The 18,255-nt window shown below is 39.2% G+C and overlaps 1 long non-coding RNA gene across 1 annotated transcript in view; it reads right to left on the reverse strand.

Moving 5' to 3' along the window:
• LOC108313057 overlaps positions 1 to 10,665 on the reverse strand; it is a 12,207-nt gene extending 1,542 nt beyond the window's left edge. Inside the window, exons 1-2 of the long non-coding RNA XR_001828901.2 lie at positions 10,527 to 10,665; positions 2,512 to 2,609 (exon numbers count right to left, since the gene is read on the reverse strand). This is a non-coding gene — a long non-coding RNA (uncharacterized LOC108313057). The remainder of the gene's footprint in view (positions 1 to 2,511; positions 2,610 to 10,526) is intronic.
• Between the last annotated feature and the right edge of the window lie 7,590 nt (positions 10,666 to 18,255).

An 18,255-nucleotide genomic window follows, 5' to 3' on the forward strand; every position in this document is an offset into this window, starting at 1 on the left:
AAAAAAAAAAAAAAAAAAAAATCCAATTAGAAAATGGGAAAAAGACATGAAAGGACATTTTGCTGACAAAAATACACAGATGGAAAATAAGCACATGAAAAATGTTCAACATCATTAGCCAGTAAGAAAATGCAAATTAAAACCACAGTGTGATATCACTACATGCCTATCAAAATGGCTAAAATAAAAAATAGTAACACCACTAAGTGCTGGCAAGGATGCCGTGGGACTGGATCACTCACACATTGCTGGTGGGAATGTAAAATGGTACAACCACCATGGAAAATAGTTTGGCAGTTTCTTATGTGCAATTACTCTACAACCTGGCAATTTTACTATTGGGCATTTATCCCAGAAAATAAAAACATATGTTAGCACAAGAACCTATACACTAATTTTCACAGTAGCTTTATTTGTAATAGCCCCAAACAGGAAGCAGCTCAGATGTCTTTTAAGGGTAAATAATTAAAGAAATTGCATACATCCATACCACAGAATACTGCTCAGCAATAAAAAGAAGCAAATTATCAATACACATAGTGACCTGGATGAATCTCCAGGGAATTATGTTGAGTGATAAAAGCCAATCCCAAAAGTTATATACAGTGTGATAATATTTATATAACATTCTTGAAATGATAACATTTTAGAAAACGGAGATGAGATTAGTAGTTATTTGAGACAGAAGAGAGGGTGGGAGGGAAGAGGGTGTGGTTATTGAAGAAGTAAATGTGGGTAATACCAGAGATCCTGGAGGTAATGAAAGTGCTTTGTAACATGACAGTGGTGGCGAATACTAGAACCTACACGTGATAAACTTGTATAGAATGAATACACACATACAAATGAAGTAAAGCTGGGGAAATCTGAATAAGGTTGGAGAATTATCAATCTCAATATCTTGGTTTTGATATTGTACTATACTTTTGTAAGATGTTACCATTAGGAAAAACTGGGTAAACGGTACAAGAGGTCTCTATTTTTTCTTGCAACTGTATGTGAATCTACATTATCTCAATACAAATGTCAATTATACAAAATAAAAGTTAGATTTAATGTCTTTCTTTTTTTAAATGTGCAATGTCAGATTACACCTGCAGAACCTCAGATATACTTGTATTATGTTATGCTGCTGACAAAAAAATGTAAAAGAACCCAATACCTTCGTTTTAAAGATGAGTCACATAAAGGTTAGGTGACTACTCAAGCTGACACAGCTTGTTTATATTAAGCAGTTATCAGTTTATGCCTTTCTGTAGTTATAATGATGGGGAATTTTATGGCAACTGTTAAGATGTCCAATCCTGGATTCAGACAACTTTGGGATACATCTCATCAGTAGTCAAACGGTTTCACCACGTGATCTTAGCAAAACAATCTCTTTGCATTTTCTACTCATTAACATAAGATAATAAAACAATCCCATACACTGACGGGAGTTCAAGATGCTGAAATAAATGATTCATGCTGATACAGTGGATGGGTGATGGGAGACTCAAAATAATGCCTGTTTCCTGGCATATTAAGTGCTGGACACTAGACTAAAGGCTTTGAATACAAAGAAATAAAAGGTACAATTTCTGCTTCAATAAACAGAGTCAAGGAGAGATAATACAATAATATAAAGATAACTGTATAGAATAAAATGTGAAAAATAGGAGGGCACAGGGAATTGGTAGTTGATGAGGCTAGATAGGTAAATTCGGCAGGTGGGGAAGCACCTTTTTAGGAATCTGTACTTTGTGTAGGTTTATGTTGTCAAGGGTAGTGCAAAAGAGCCTAAGAGCCTGGTTTTTTGTTTGTTTGTTTATTTGTTTAGTGACAGGGTCTTGCTCTGTTGCTCTGTTGCCCAGGCCGGAGTGCACTGATGTGATCATAGCTCACTGCTACCTCGAATGCCTGGGGCTCAAGCCATCTTCTCACCTCAGCCTCCCAAGTAGCTTGGACTATAGGCACATGCCACCATACCTGGAATTTTAAAATTGCTTGTAGACAATGGGCTATGTTGCTCAGGCTGGTCTCAAACTTCTGGCCTCAAGCAATCTTCCTGCCTCAGCCTTGCAAAGTGCTAGGATTATAGGCATGAGCCACCATGGCTGGCCTAGAGCCTGGTCTTTCAGAGTCAGATGGCTTTGAGGATGGCGCTCAGTGCTATCCTTCACCAGCTGTGTTACTGTGGGCAAAATTGCTTATTTTTCTAATCCTCCCTTTTCTTATCTCCTAAATAAGAAGCGTGCAATAGAATAATTCCCTCTAGGGTGCCTGTCAGTTAATGAGATCATGAGTATGGACATGAATATGAACTTAGCCCTCAGTATCTTCCTGCAGCTTATTAAAACAGCCACAATGTATGAAAAAATGTAAATATCTTTCTGTATAACTGGTCCAAAAACAATGGTAGAAAACATAATCATACCACTCCAAGGTCATTTTACATCTTCATGTTTAAAACAGACTATTCTGAAACAGTCCCTTGATTGAGAAATTAAGTTCTCTGATTTCAACACTCACCTGTGCTCCCTGGCACATTCTCTTCCTCTCAAGGACTCCCTCTCCTTTTCCTCTGATTTTGCCTCAGAATAATAGTTGTCGATGAAATGAGTCAAACTCTACAAAATATTTGAAGAGATTGATTCTGAGACAAATATGAGTGACCAACGGCCCATAACACAGTCTTCCGGAGGTCCCAAGAACACGTGCCCAAGGTGGTCAGGCTACAACTTGGGTTTATACATTTTAGGGACACAAAAGACATTAATCAATACAAATAAGATGTACATTGGTTGAGTCTGGAAGGCTGGGACAACGGGAAGCCCGGGGCTTCCAGGTCACAAGCAGATTCAAACACTTTCTAGTTGGCAATTTGTTAAAAGGGTTCAGTTACTGTCTAAAGACTTAGAATTGATGGAAAGGAATGTCTAGGCTAAGATAAGGGGTTGTGGAGACCAAGTTTTTATCATGCAGACAAAGCCTCCAGGTAGCTGGCTTCAGAAAGAATACATTAGAAATGTTTCTTATCAGATTTAAAGAGTCCTTCTCTCAGTCATTTCAAAAGGGAGAAGGGTATAATGAGGCATGTCTGACCCCACTTCCTGTCACGGCCTGAACTAGTTTTTCAGGTTAACTTTGGAATTCACTTTGCTGAGAAGAGGAGTCCATTCTAGTGGTTGGAGGGCTTAGAATTTTATTTTTGGTTTACATAGTCTTTTCGTTTGTTTGTTTGTTTGAGATGGAGTCTCACTCTGTCGCCAGGCTGGAGTGCAGTGGCACGATCTCTGCTCACTGCAACCTCGGCCTCCCAGGTTCAAGCGATTCTCCTGCCTCAGCCTCCCGAGTACTGGGACTACAGGCACCTGCCACCATGCCCAGCTAATTTTTGTATTTTTAGTAGAGACAGGGCTTTACCATGTTGACCAGGATGGTCTCGATTTCTTGACCTCGTGATTGACCTGCCTCGGACTCTCAAAGCGCTGGGATTACAGGTGTGAGCCACCAAGCCCGGCCGGTTTACTTAGTCTTTGTGCAGGGAAACACTTAACAAAAAGTGAAGGAGAAAGGGAATATGTGTCAGGTCTGGGTGCTGGTGGCGGGGCCCTGCTGACCTCTGTAGGGGCATTTCACTCCCTTGTGTCTTTGGTTTAGGCTTTAGTCCTGCTGCACCCCCTGCTGGGGTCATTTGGTCACTCTGGCCTTAGGACACAAGTAAACATCTGGACCCACTGTCCTTCTGCATGGCCTCTGGTCCAGATGTCCTCACCCTGTGCCCACCTCAGTCCATCCCTGGCCACCCTCAGTCTCTGGCCCTCTGTATTAGTTATCTATTGCTGCTGGAACAAATGCCTACAAACTTAGTGGCTCAAAATAACAAAAACTTTTCTTAGAGGTCTGGAGGTCAGAAGGTGCTGGTGAGACTGTGCTCTTTCTGAAGGCTCTAGGGGGGAATCTGTCTCCTTGCCTTTTCCTGCTTCTGGAGGCTCCTACCTCTCCTTCATCATCTGATTTTCCTGCCTCCCTCTTTTAAGGACCCCTTTGATTATATCAGACCCACCTGGATAATCCAGGATAATTTCTGCATCTCAGGATTTTGTAAACCAGAACAAAAAGCCCAGGCCCCCCAGCAGAGTGAACAGAGCCAAGAGAAACCTGAAAAACGGAATTCCGAATCACGATGGGAAGGGAGGTTGGACACACCTCCTTATACCTTCTCCCTTTCGGAGTTCAGCACGACTGACCAGTATTAACACTAAAATAGAGATCACAAGAACAAAAATACACTCTGTGGCAATAAGAGATCAAATTCCAACCTGACTGTTGTGTAGCATCACATGACAGATATCGGACCCTGAAGAAAATAAAAATACTTGACCCCAAGATACATTTCTCGGACATTTTGAGAGGGTGCTGCAAAGCTGTCTTTCGTGGGGGAAAATTCTGCATCTGTAGAGAACCTCCATTAAGGCAGCCAGGTCTTTCCAGGATCTAGGAGAGATTAACTAAGAGTCTGACACCTTTAAGGTCTGAAAAGTGACATTCACCATCTATTCTCTCTGAAGCCTGCTACCCAGAGGCTTCATCTACATAATAAGAACCTTGGCTTTCACAATTCCCCCACCCACTTATCAACTAAAGCATTTCTTCCTACTCACTTCAAGTCTTTAGTTTAACTCTTTCCACCAATTGCCAGTCAGACAACTTTTGAACCCACCTGTGACCTGTAAGCTCCTCCACTCTTTGAGATGTCTCACCTTTCCAGGCCGAATCAATATATTCCTTACATGTATCGATCTATGCCTTTGCGTGAAACTTCTGTCTTCCTAAAATATATAAAACCAAACAGTAACCTGACACGCTTGGGCACACTTTCTCCGGACCCCCGAGACTCCTCCTGGAGCCATGGTCATTCATATTGGCTTAGAACAAACTCCTTTAAATATTTTACAGAGTTTGGGTTTTTGGTTCACAATTATTCATCACACGTTTGCCAAGTAAGGTCACATATTCACAGGTTCTGGGGGTTAGGACGTGGACATCTTTGTGGGGGAGCATTGTTCTGCCTTCCATACCCTCCTATCATTCCCAACCCCCTTCTGGGACAAGCAGCACACACTGGATTCCTCCATGTCACTGACGGGTCACGGGAAAGAGGAGGTGCTGCTATACGCAGTCCCACTGATGAAAGCACCAAACTGCTCTTCCTCCTCCATGCAGCTGCATCATGGGGCTGACAGGCACCAGGTGAGGCCCCTTATTCAGAGATTCAAGTGGAAAGAGTGACACAAGCCTATCTGGGGTGTGTGTTATATGACAGCATGCCTGGGGTACATAGTAGGCATGAATAAAGAGCACTGGGGAATTTTCAGCCTAAGCCTTGATGTGACAATCCTGCATTCCCCAATCCTCCCTGTTCCCACTATAATCAGGACCCAAAGACCTAAATCCTGCAGGTAGTGAGCTGAGCTTGATTAGAAAATGAGAAGGTTCTGGGTGTGATGATCTAGGTTCTATATAGGCAGATTCCGATGTCCGCTGGGCCTGCTAGCTGTATCGGAGTTGATCTTTCTGAGAAGGTGACTTCAAGCTGTTTCACTGGGTGGCAGGGAAAGTTGTGTTCGGGCAGATCTGGGAAGTAGAGTCTCACACTTTGACACACAGGGAGAGGCCCCAATATCCAAAATTCCAGCTGCTGCAGCGTCACCCGTGAGCTCTCCTTAAGGCCCAGGAGGAGAGAGAACCTGAAGGCCAAGGTTGGTAGGCTGTTGTGCATTCCTGGTTTCCTCTGTGTGTGTGGTTGGAGGTGGGGGGTTGGGGTACCTGGTCTCACATACTTCTGTTCTCAGTTTTAAGGTGTGACCTCAGGAGTCTGTGTTCCCCTGAGAACAGGAGGTGAAGGATGAAAAGAAAAACAGCTCTGTCATTTCTAGCAGTGATATCACAGGTGAATTGCTTACTTCTGATTTCCTTCCTAAAATACCAATTTACAGGGCTAAAGACATTTTGCATTTGTTCCACCACATGGGTGCAGTTTCCCATTCTGGCGATGAGATGACCTGAATAACCCAGTAGCTTTCTTTAGGGACCCAAGTTTTAGGATTCATTCAACAAACTATTCAGGACTGACTGACCAAGGGGAGTCATGAGAGCAGGTCTTCTAGGCATGGATTTGTTTGAAAACTTTAAGGCTGAAGAATAGGAGTCCCTGGGTATAGTGAGTTTAGTTTGAAGTTGGACAGCTTGCATTTGTTGTGGGCACAGGGAGCAGTAGACTTGCTCTCAAGTCTACAGGAGAGCTGGAGCAGTGCACAGGTGGTCAGGTGGATGGGATGAAGGTGGTCAGGTGGAGGGATGTTGCCATATTTCTGGGTAACAAGAGGTCACTAGTCCTGACAGACTTAAAATCCAACACATACTACGCTAATTAAAGCAATATAGAAACGATAACACATTGGTGGATAAACAGAAGAAAACAGAAGGCTAGATACACATTGTGGTAGGATGAACACTCTCCCCACCCTTTGCAAGATATCTCCATCCTAGTTCCTGGAAGCTGTGGTAAAAGGTACTTTGCAGGTGTGATGAAGATGAGGATCTTCAGATGGGGGGTTTCTCCTGGGTTGTCTGGGTGGGCCTGAAATGTAATCACTGGATCTTTATAGATACAGGCAGGGGGGTGCTATGTTGCTGGCTTTGAAGACAGGGTAGGGCTGGCCACACGCCAAGGAATGCAGGTGGTTTCTAGAAAGCTAGAAAAGTTGAGGGATCAGATTCTTCCTAGAGCCTGCAGCAGGAACACAGCACTGCTAACCCATATTGTACTTCTGAACTCCAGAACTGTAAGATTATAAATTTGTGTTGTTTTAAGGCATGAAGTTGGTGGTAATTTGTTCCAGCAGCAGTAAGAAACATGAGTTTCCCATTAATCCACATATTTAGGGCCACATATTTAGAAGAACTGAGTAAATGACAGAGATCACATTTACATTAGAGGACAGGCTGATTTAATCGTGGCATTAAATAACAATGTCCGAATATAGTAGCTAGAATTCCATTGAATTATAAATGAATTCACCAAAATATCTTTTAAAATATAGTCTGTGAAGATATTTTCATCCCTCAGTCAGGCAGACCTGAGTTAAATTTTACTTCTGTAATTTTTCAAATTATATAAGAACTCTATCAATGTATTATGTTATTTTAAACAAGGTAGATGTAATTTTTTTCTTTTTTTTTGAGATTGAGTCTCGCTCTGTCACCAGGCTGGAGTGTGGTGGTACCATCTTTGCCCACTGCAGCCTCCTCGCAGGAGAATTCATGAGTTTCTCCTGCTTCAGCCTCCTGAGTAGCTGGGACTATAGGCGCATACCACCATGCCCAGCTAATTTTTTTTGTATTTTTAGTAGAAACAGGGTTTCACCATATTGGCCTGGAGGGTCTTGATCTCTTGACCTCGTGATCTGCCCGCTTCAGCCTCCCAAAGTGCTGGGACTACAGGTGTGAGCCACAGCACCTGGCCTGAAGTATTTTTTAAGAGACCTTTTTTGGCCTGGCACCAAAAGAAAGCTACTTGGGAGGCTGAGGCGGAATTGCTTGAATCCAGGAGGCAGAGGTTGCAGTGAGCCGAGATTGCGCTACTGCACTCCAGCCTCAGAGCAAGACTCCGTCTCAAAAAAAAAAAAAAAAAAAAAGACCCTTTTTATTTCTAACCCTACTCACCACTGCCTTCAGTTTTATGTACAATAGATCTTCTTTTATTGATATGTCTATATTCTGTAACTTTTTAAGTTTTGTAATTTATTTTGGAGATGTTTCCATAGCAGTACACCTAGCTGGCCCTTATTCTCACGTGCCACATGTTCTGCAATGTGAATTTTTCTGTTTTTGGACGTTTCTCCTGTTCACAGATCTATGTTTGCAGTATTTCCATGGCAGAGTAATGCTGCAGTGAAGTCTCTGCATGTTCTCAAACTTTAAGAAAGCCACCTAGACTTAGAATTTCTGAGTCAAGGACATGTACCTTTTACCATGTTAGATACTGCCAAGTCATGCTCCAGAAGTACCATGCTGACTTTGAAGTCCACTAATCGGTGGGATTGATGGCTTGCTTCCATCCCTTAAAAACACTGGATAGTGTCCATGTTTTACATGTTGTGACTGTCTTGCCAAAACAAACAAGACTTTTGTTGCTAATATAATGTGCATTGAATTGAGGACAGTTTGTCTACTTATTGATCATTGGCATGCTTGCTTCAGTGAACTGTTCATTCACATACTTTCAGCATTTGTCTAGTCTGCAGCTTCTATTTTCCTTATTGATCTGTATAAATTCTGAATTAGTTCCTTGTTGGTTATACAACATACTAATTTCAATTTTTTGCAAGAGATTTCTTTCTCCTTTATAAGGTCATTTTTGTTATTTCCTTTTATTTGGCACTTTAGTCTTTAAGAAATTTTTCTGTTGCAAGTCTAAAAACCTTCATTTTCTCACATTTTAATAGTTTTAATTATTTTTTATTTTATCTGAAACATATTCTCATAGGAAGAGATCTTGCTCTCCCCTACTAAGGCAAATTCAGTTATTGTCTGAGGATTCATTGAATGGTTTCCCAACAGACCTGTTGGTCATCTTTTTTAGGTAGTAAACGTTTCTATATTTGCATGTTTCTGGCCTCTCTTTGTTTGATCTCTTCATCTGTGCTGATGACATTCCTAACCCACTTGAATTACTATAACTTTACTCCGCACTGTGGCAAGAACAAGACCTTCATTAACTTTTCATGTAAAAAACTAGTCTGTTACATTTTTCCCTTGTGTGAAAATCATGTATTCATTTATGACATTTTACAAAAATAATCTTAATGGATTTTTTAAAAAATGGAGGTACTACTGAATTTATGTATATACTTGGGAGAACTGACATGGTTCTAGTATTACTTGCAAAGAACTTTTGACTGCTCATATTGAGAGACTGTCATATCTTCAGTTTTGACTGATTTATAATACTGGTTTGAAACCCAGTAGGTTCAAAACTCAAGAAGAGCTGAAGCTCCGGTTTCAGTCTGAAGCAGAAAGAGACCGAAGTCCCAGCTTCTGCAGCCAGGCAGGATGAATTCCCTTATCATTCTTCCTAGGTGGGATTCTGACTCAGATGTATTCAGTCATAATCCCACAGATTATACACTCTAGGCCTTCATATACTTGAGGTATTTGCTACCTTACAAATGGTAGCTTTACCCCATCGACTCAGCCAAGCATGTACACCAAATGTATGTTTCCTAAGCTGTTACTATATCATGAGGATAAGTAATTTTGACTTCCTAAACTCTGCAAGAGTAAATCACACTTTATTGTCTTCTTTCTATTACAGCTTTTGGCCATATATTCTAATGTATCCTTATATCCTGTCTGCCTCCTTAGCAGGCCCAATTTGAAAGATATCTATCAAGGACCACATGGAGGCATGTATACATATAAAGTATAAATTGTTATTTCAGGAGTCGGTGAAATTTAGAGATGTGGCTGTGGTCTTCTCGCCAGATGAGTGGGATTATCTGAACCCTGAACAGAAAAACCTGTATAAAGATGTGATGCTGGATAGCTGTAATTACCTTGCATCTTTGGGTAAGGAGGTCTTGTTAGTTCACAATTGCCCATGGGAGGATTTTTTCCTTCTGTGCGAATATCTGCAAAACTCCCTAAAAATGCTTGGTTGAATTTATAACTTCATATCCTTCAGTAAAGCATTATAGCTCTGTGTTAAGGAAAGACATTTTCCTCTTATGATGATACAAGCTTCTTATTCCACACTGTCCTCAAAATCATCACACCATCCTCTGAAACTATAGCCTGAAGCTATCATATGCCTAAGAAATAGCTGGGGAATGGTTTAAAATATAGATGGTCTTTTATACAAAAACACTGCTTTAGAAGATCTGGGAAGATTGGGGTGTTAATGAGATTCCTCATCACCAAAAATGTGGGTCTAAATTCTGTAATAACCACAACATGATCAAGATCATTTATTTTTCTTAGGGAACTGGACTTATGGGGCAAAAGTGATGTCCTCTTTGAAGCAAGGGAAGGAGCCCTGGATGATGGAGAGAGAGGTAACAGGTGTTCCCTGCCCAGGTAAGAAGCAAGTGGAAGTCATCATAACTCACATCTCAACTCAGAGTAACCTGACACTCCCCCTCCAACCCTCACCAGGAGGTGACTTCAGTCCATGAGTTTCCAAAGGAATCTTTACTCCACATTTATCATTCTCCCTGTACTTTTTGTTCTAACTATAGCTTAGGACAATAATTGGTGTGCTGGTAAAAATTTGAAATGTAGGCTACCACCTGAATGGATAAAAGGATGAATAGCTGAATTGGTCAAAAAACTTGTCAGTGATTACAATGAATGAATGGGTTAGCTCAGAAAAGTGGCCCAGAAAGTTTGTTAGTTTGTTTGTTTTTGAAATTCTGGAGAGAGACTTATTTTCTCTTTAGATTATTAGGTTAGAGAATGACAAATCAGAAAAACAAATTTACCATCTAGTTGGAAAGAGATGACTTGTCCTTCATTAACAGCAGGTAGAAACTGCCAGAACATAAGATGATCCAGGGATTTTAGAGAAACTTGTTTCTCAAGTTTCAGTCCTGACATCAGGGAAGGCAGCTCATTAATAGGCCCCTGAAAGTCAGAGGATGGAAAGCTGGTTAGATGATCATGATGAATTTTGGTCAGGAGTATCATAGATCTGAAGAGTAAAATACCAAATGCATTTAAGCTATATGAGCATTTTGGAAAGTGGACTGGAATCCACTTATTAAAGATTTATAAGACTTGTTTGCAAGAATTCCAAATAACCCTGTTTATTCTTTAAATACTTAATAAATTGGCCCAAACTCCTCTCCTACCCCCAAACTAGTTCTTTTCTCTCCCTTAAACTTTCATTTTTAAGTGCACCCCTGAACATTTTTCTTCCAAGCTATAATCACTTTCGTATTTACTACAAAATGTTTTTCTGATCTTTCCACTGCCACCTTGTGGTTTTAGAACACAAATCGGTTTGTTTTGTTTTGCGACATATTTGAATAAAACCATGTATCCTGTTTAGGGCTGGCATGTGGTAGTGGGAGGTTTGGAAGTTAGATACTAAGGTTGAGTCAATCAGTTGTCACTGCTGTTCTAGTCAAGACTCCACTGTCATTTTGTATAACCTTCATTTCTAATTCATTATGTCATTCTCCATGTGCTAGAAAGTGGGTCTAATATCTTCTATGTTGTTAAGTAGCCAGGTGTGGTGGCTCATGCCTGTAGTCCCAACTATTCGGGAGGCTGAGGCAGGAGAGTCACTTGAACCCAGGAGGCAGAGGTTGCACTGAGTCTAGATCATGTCAACTGCACTTCAGCTTGGGCAACAGAGTGAGACTGTCTCAAAAAAAAAAAATGCTTATACTAGTTGTAAAATTTGCATGATTTTACATACGGCTGCACTTATTTAAACAGCATGCTGCAAAAATCTCACTTCTTACCTTTCTATTTAGCTGTTTCTAAAATCTTTACATGTTATATCTACGCATCTTACTTTTTAGTGCAATGTAGTATTCTTTAATATGCATCCACCACACACCAGTTTTAGCGGGGAAAAAAATCCTAAGTCTCTACAATTCCTTCTGACCCAAATCTCATCTTTTTCCTTTAGAATCTATATCAATTCCTCTGGTTCACAGGGCATATTATAAATAGTTTAACAAAACATACCCAGATTACCTTCTGGACATCTGTGAATTTTACACTCTGACCCACATAACTTCTCTTTTCTGCATCTTACCATTGCTTGCTAATGTTTACATTTTAGTTGGCTCCATTTTAATAGTTAAGCTTTGTCTCTTTAATTCTCATTTCTCTAACAGTAAGATGAAGCTCACATGATACTCTCGTCATCCACTCTCCATTTAGCTTTTATGAATTGCTTCTTCATGTCTGCACATTTTCTAATGTTTTTCTCTTTTCTTTGGTGGAATTGAAGAATTTTATGTTATATATAAAGTATTTTTTGGTTTAAAATGTTTGATTACTTATTGTCAATCTTTCATTTGCCTGTTGACTCTGGTGCTTCTCTTGATCAGAAATCCTTCATTTTTTGACTTACAGCTTTTGCTTATCGTCTTTTTGTTGTCATTTAAGAAGCCCACTGCATCCTAGGTCTTAAAGACATTCTCCTATTAGCGTTATGGGTTTAAAATTCACATTTTAATCTGTCTATATTTGTATATGGCATAATGGGACAACCAGCCCCATTTTTTTCTGAACAATGAGCCAGTTTTTACAATACCACCCACCAAAGCATCCATCCTGTCCTCACTGACTTGTGATGCCATCCTTATATAAGGCATAGGTACTACACAGCTATAGAAATCATCTTCTGACATTTCTTTATTCCATTCGTGTATTTGTCTGTTCTGTGTGAGTATAATATTCTTTATTATAGTAGTGTGGTTTTCTGATTAGCCATCATAGTGGGTTCTTTTATTTAAAATTAGTTTTCTATTCTTGGAGTGTATTCTTTGGTAATTTTCTTGCTTCAAGTATTTTGAAGCTCTGTAGGTGCATAAACACTTAGAATTATGCTCTCAGTTAATTCCTTATTATGAAATAATCTTTATCCCTAGAAATACTTATTATTCTAAAATGCATTTTGTCTGATATTAATATAGCTACTCTAGCTTTCTTTCAACTGTTAGCGTGGTATATATTTTCCATCCATCTGCTTTTTAACTTATTCGTATCTCTAAAGTGAGTTTATTATAGTTAGCAAGTAAGTTGGTTTTCCTTTCTCATACAAGCTTGATAATCTCTACCTTTTCATTGGGGTGCTTACGCCACTGGGTCTCAATGAGGAGAAGGGAAGACCTTGCCCCCTAAGGGCATCTGGCAATGTCTGTGACCTTTTTGGTGGTAATAACTGGGTGTGTAGGCATGCTACTGGCATCTAGGGCATAACAGTCAGAGATCCCAAGATCCTTCATGCACATGATAGCCCCCACAACAAAGAATTCTCTGATAAAAAGTAAATAGTGCTCAGGTTGTGAAACCTTGTGTTTATATTTTAAGTTTACTGTGATTATTGATATAGTTAGGCTTGAACCTAAATCAAATAGATTTCTATTTGTCATATCTGTTCTTCCCCCGTTTCTCTTTTATTCCGCTTTATTTTCCTTACCTTATTTTAGATTAATTACTTTCTTAGGATTCAATTTTATCACCTTTATTGGCTTATTAGCTGTAACTCTATTTTAGTGGTTGTGTTAGGATTTGAGTTTACAGTATCTGTCTTTAACTTATCATAATCTTCCTGCAAGTGACAGTACATTCTTTTATGTAGAATATAAGAATTATACTGTAGTTCCTTTTTTTTTTTGAGATGGAGTTTTGCTCTCGTTGCCCAGGCTGGAGTACAATGGCACAATCTTGGCTTACCATAACCTCTGTCTCCCAGGTTCAAGTGATTCTTCTGCCTCAGCCTCCCAACTAGCTTGGATTACAGGCATGCACCACCATGCCTGGCTAATTTTGTATTTTTAGTAGAGACAGGGTTTTTCTGTGTTGGCCAGGCTGGTCTCAAACTTCCGACCTCAGGTGACCCGCCCGTCTTGGCCTCCCAGAGTGCTGGGTTTACAGGTGTGAGCCACCGTGCCCAGCCTATACTGTAGTTCTCATACTATATATACCATACATATTATACTGTAATTTATGTCACCCGCCTTTATGGTGTTGCTGTCATACATTTTACTTTTACGTGTTATAAGCCCCATAATACATTATTTGTGTTAGTCAGTATTTTAAAGAGATTTAAGTAATAATCAACTCACACATATTTACCATACAGTTACAATTTCTGTTGCTTTTCATTCCTTGGTGCGGGGCCAAACTCCCATCTGGCATCTTTCTTTCCGCCTGCAGGACTTCCTTTAAAATTACTTGCAGTATAGCTCTGCTGATAATGAGTTCTTTCAATCTCTGTATTTCTGAAAATGTCTTCTGTTTGTCTTCATTTTTGAAAACCATATGCTGGGCATACAATTCTAGTTGATTCCAGTTGATAGGTTTTTTTTTTTTTTTTTTTTTTTTTTTTTTTTTTTTTTTTTTTTTTTTTTTTTTTTTGGTACCTTAAAGATTTTGTTCCATTATCTTTTTTGCTTAGTGTTTGCAGTGAGAACTCTGACGTCATCTTTGTCTTTGTGCCATGTATGTAATGTCTTTTTCCCCGCTCTGTTGCTTTTTACTGTTTTCTGTTTATCACTGGCTTTGAACAATTTCATTATAATGTGCCTTAATGTAATTCTCTTCCTGTTTCTTATTGTGTGATTTGAGCTTCTTGGATCTGTGGGTTTATAGTTTTTACTGTGTTTGAGAGTTTTTTGGCCATTATTTCTTCAAATATTTTTCTGGTCCCTCCCCAATCCCCTTCCCCACTCTATTTCAGAGATTCTAGTTGCCCACATATTAGGCCATATGAAGTTGGTAAATCTTCTACCCATTTTTAATAGGACTCACATTTAATGGATGGCAGTGCTTTCTTTTAATCCTGACTTTTCTTTTATATATTCTATTTCTCCAGTCCCTTCCTGGTTGAAAAAAAAAGAATTTTCCAACCAGGTTTTCCATGCTGCTATTTCATCTTTGGCTATATAATTTTTGCTATAAATGCCAACCATTAAGTTCATTTAAACATAGCTTCAAGGCTGGCCGTGGTAACTGATACCTGTAAACCCACCACTTTGGGAGGCTAAGGCAGGCAAATCACTTGAGGTCAGGGGTTTGAGACCAGCCTTGCCAACATAAAAAAAAAAAAAACTATCTCTACTAAAAATACAAAAATTAGCCAGATGTGGTGCCATGTCCAGCTACTCAAGAGGCTGAGGCAGGAGAATCACTTGAGCCTGGGCGGTAGGGGTTAAAATGAGCCGATATCATATCACTGCACTCCAGCCTGGGCAACAAGTGAGACCCAGTCTCAAAAAAAAAATTAAAATTAAAATTAAAAATTAAACACTGTATCTTCAAACCAACTGTTCTCACTTTGTCCTTTTTTATTACCACTGATTCTGTCCCATGTTGAAATGTCTTATTTATCTCTTGAAAAATATTACTCATGTATATTAATAAATATTCCACTATATCTGTACATTTTTCTAAGCACTTCAGTAGCATCTCAGACTAGAATGAGGAAGATAACAGAAACTCATGCTGGTTCTCCATCTTATCAGTGGTAGATTTTTTTGGTCTATATTAACATATCTATAATATTTTGTACATGTATAGAAATGCTCAATCTATAATTCATATGTGTGTAGAAATGCTCAAGTTTCTTTCTGCAGTTAAACAGTTTCTAGATGTCTTTATTACAACAAAATGCTAGAACTCATGACATCACAGTTTTATATAAAGATAAGTTTGATGGTCTAGGGTTATCAAGATACTGGAAAATAATGGTGTATTCATGCAGTATAAGAACTTGAATGCAGTGTGTATATATACCAAAAAAATAATTGGGATTCTCATTTCTAAGAATCAATAATATAATGTACTAGGATATATTTCAACAAACTAACAAAGATATAGATTTAAGGTTGTTCTTAATGTTCTTAGCAATAACAAAAATAAGTACAACTCAACTATCCAAATAGAGCACTGGCCCAATCCATAATGACCCTGTTGACTGGGCATGGTGGCTCATACCTGTAATCCTAGCACTTTGGGAGGCCAAGGTGGGCAGATTGCCTGAGGTCAGGAGTTTGAGACCAGCCCGGCTGACATGGTGAAACCCTGTTTCTACTCAAAATACAAAAAATTAGCAGGTGTGGTGGCACCCCGCTATAATCCCAGCTACTCAGGAATCTGATGCAGGAGAATCACTTGAATCTGGGGGGTGGAGGTTGCAGTGAGCCGAGATCGCATTATTGCACTCCAGCTCGGGCAACAAGAGCAAAACTCCATCTCAAAAAAGAAAATGATAAAAAAAAATGACCCTGTTGCACAGTAAAACATCAAATATCAAATTGATAAGACAGATGTATATTTACTCATAAGTATCCCCTATTTTGATGTTCAAAGGAAAATATTTAAAGTGTAATCACTTTCACAAATTGCTATACCACACAGGAATATTTTAAAGGAGCATGGTGAAAATAAAATTTTAATCCATGCTTATGATTTCATGTGATTCTTTTTAGGTTCTTTAAGTTTTTGTTAGGGTTATTAAAATTTCACTGAGCCATTTTTACTACCACAAGTAAAGTTACTTCAAGTTTAAAGATATAGAGAAAAATTCAATGGCCACTGTTGATCACTTAAATCATTTTTGTGCTTGGAGAAGCAATTCTCTTCCTCTCCACCTCCACAAACTCCTACTTCTCATCCTACTTCTCTAATGCCACTGTACTCTTCTTTCCCTTGCTTTCCTAATTAACTTGATGTATGTTGGCGTGCCCAGTTCTGATTTTCTTTTTTTCTCATATTGTTTTCCTAACAGCATGTCAACCAGCCTTGGCAACATTTCGTGCCCTCAAGGAATCTGCGGATGCCTTCAGACAAAGCTTTCACCACACAGAATACCAAAAACGTGGTACTTCTGTCCAGCATTATGAATGTGATGACTGCGGCATGGCTTTTGGGCATATCTCACAACTTAATGGGCATCAGAAAATCCATCAGGTAGGGGAAGCCCACAGATATGGTGAAAATACAAAGGCCTTTAGGCATCGCTTATCATTTACAATGCTCCAGAAAATTTGTATGCTATATAAACACTTCGAATGTAACCAGTGTGGTGAAACTTTTAACAGACCTTCAAAGGTTATTCAACATCAGAGCATGCACAGTGGACTGAAGCCATACAAATGTGATGTATGTCAAAAGGCCTTCAGGTTTCTCTCATCCCTCTCTATACATCAGAGGTTTCATGTTGGCCGGAGACTAAACCTGACTCAGCATAAAAAAACTCTTACTCAAAGGAAGCCCTTTTCCTGTAACTTTTGTGGAAAAACCTTTCGCTATTTCTCAGAAAAAACTCAACATCTATTAATTCATACTAGAAAGAAATATTACACATGTAATTATTGCAAAAAGGAATTCAATCCATACTCCAAATTTATTCTACATCAAAGAACTCATACAGGAGAGAAACCCCACAAATGTGATGTTTGTGAGAAATCTTTTAAAAGCATCTCAAATCTTAATAAACATCAGAAAACTCATACTGGAGAGAAGCCCTTTTCATGTAATGAATGTAAAAAAGCCTTTGCCCAGCGCACAGATCTTGTTCGCCACCAACAAATCCATATTGGAAATAAATCTTTTATTTGTAGTAATTGTAAAAAGACCTTTGTCCGGATGTCAGATCTAACACAACATCGAAGAATTCATACAGGAGAGAGACCTTACCAATGTACGACTTGTGAAAAAACCTTTAAATATCGGCCAAACTTGACTAAACATCAGAAAACTCATTCTACAGAGAGGCCCTTTACATGTAATGAATGTGGAAAGACCTTTCGTCTTAACTGGGAACTTAATCACCATAAAATAATTCATACTGGAGAGAAACGCTATGAATGTGGTGAATGTGGAAAGCGTTTTAACAATAATTCAAATCTTAATAAACACAAGAAAATCCACACAGGAGAGAAACATTTTGTATGTAATCAATGTGGAAAAGCTTTTAGCTTAAACTCAAGGCTTTCTCGACATCAGATGACTCACAATAAAAAGAAACCCTAAAAAAAGAGAGATGAAGAAAGATATTTAGAGATGACTGACTGTTTGCTAAACTCAAGAGATAAATGTAGAAAGATTTTTAGTCGAAGCCTAATTCTTCTGCACAGATTCATGCTCTATGGAATATCTTGAAAATATAAATATGTAAATGTTGAAGAAACAGGCTATCAGAAATGTACTTTATTGCATTAACTTGAGTCTGGCTGGGCATAGTGGCTCACGCCTGTAATCACAGCACTTTGGGAGGCCAAGGTAGGTGGATCATGAGGTCAGGAGTTTAAGACTAGCTTGGCCAACATGGTGAAACCCCATCTCTACTAAAGATACAAAAAAAAAAAAAATTAGCCAGGTATGGTGGCACACACCTGTAATTCCAGCTACTCAGGAGACTGAGGGAGGAGAATCGCTTGAACACAGGAGGTGGAGATTGCAGTGAGCTGAGATCACACCATTGCACTCCAGCCTGGGCAACAGGGCGAGACTCCGGAAAAAAAA

Source organism: Cebus imitator, unplaced genomic scaffold (assembly GCF_001604975.1).
Source record: "Cebus imitator isolate Cc_AM_T3 unplaced genomic scaffold, Cebus_imitator-1.0 Scaffold132, whole genome shotgun sequence".
Lineage (NCBI taxonomy): Eukaryota > Metazoa > Chordata > Mammalia > Primates > Cebidae > Cebus > Cebus imitator.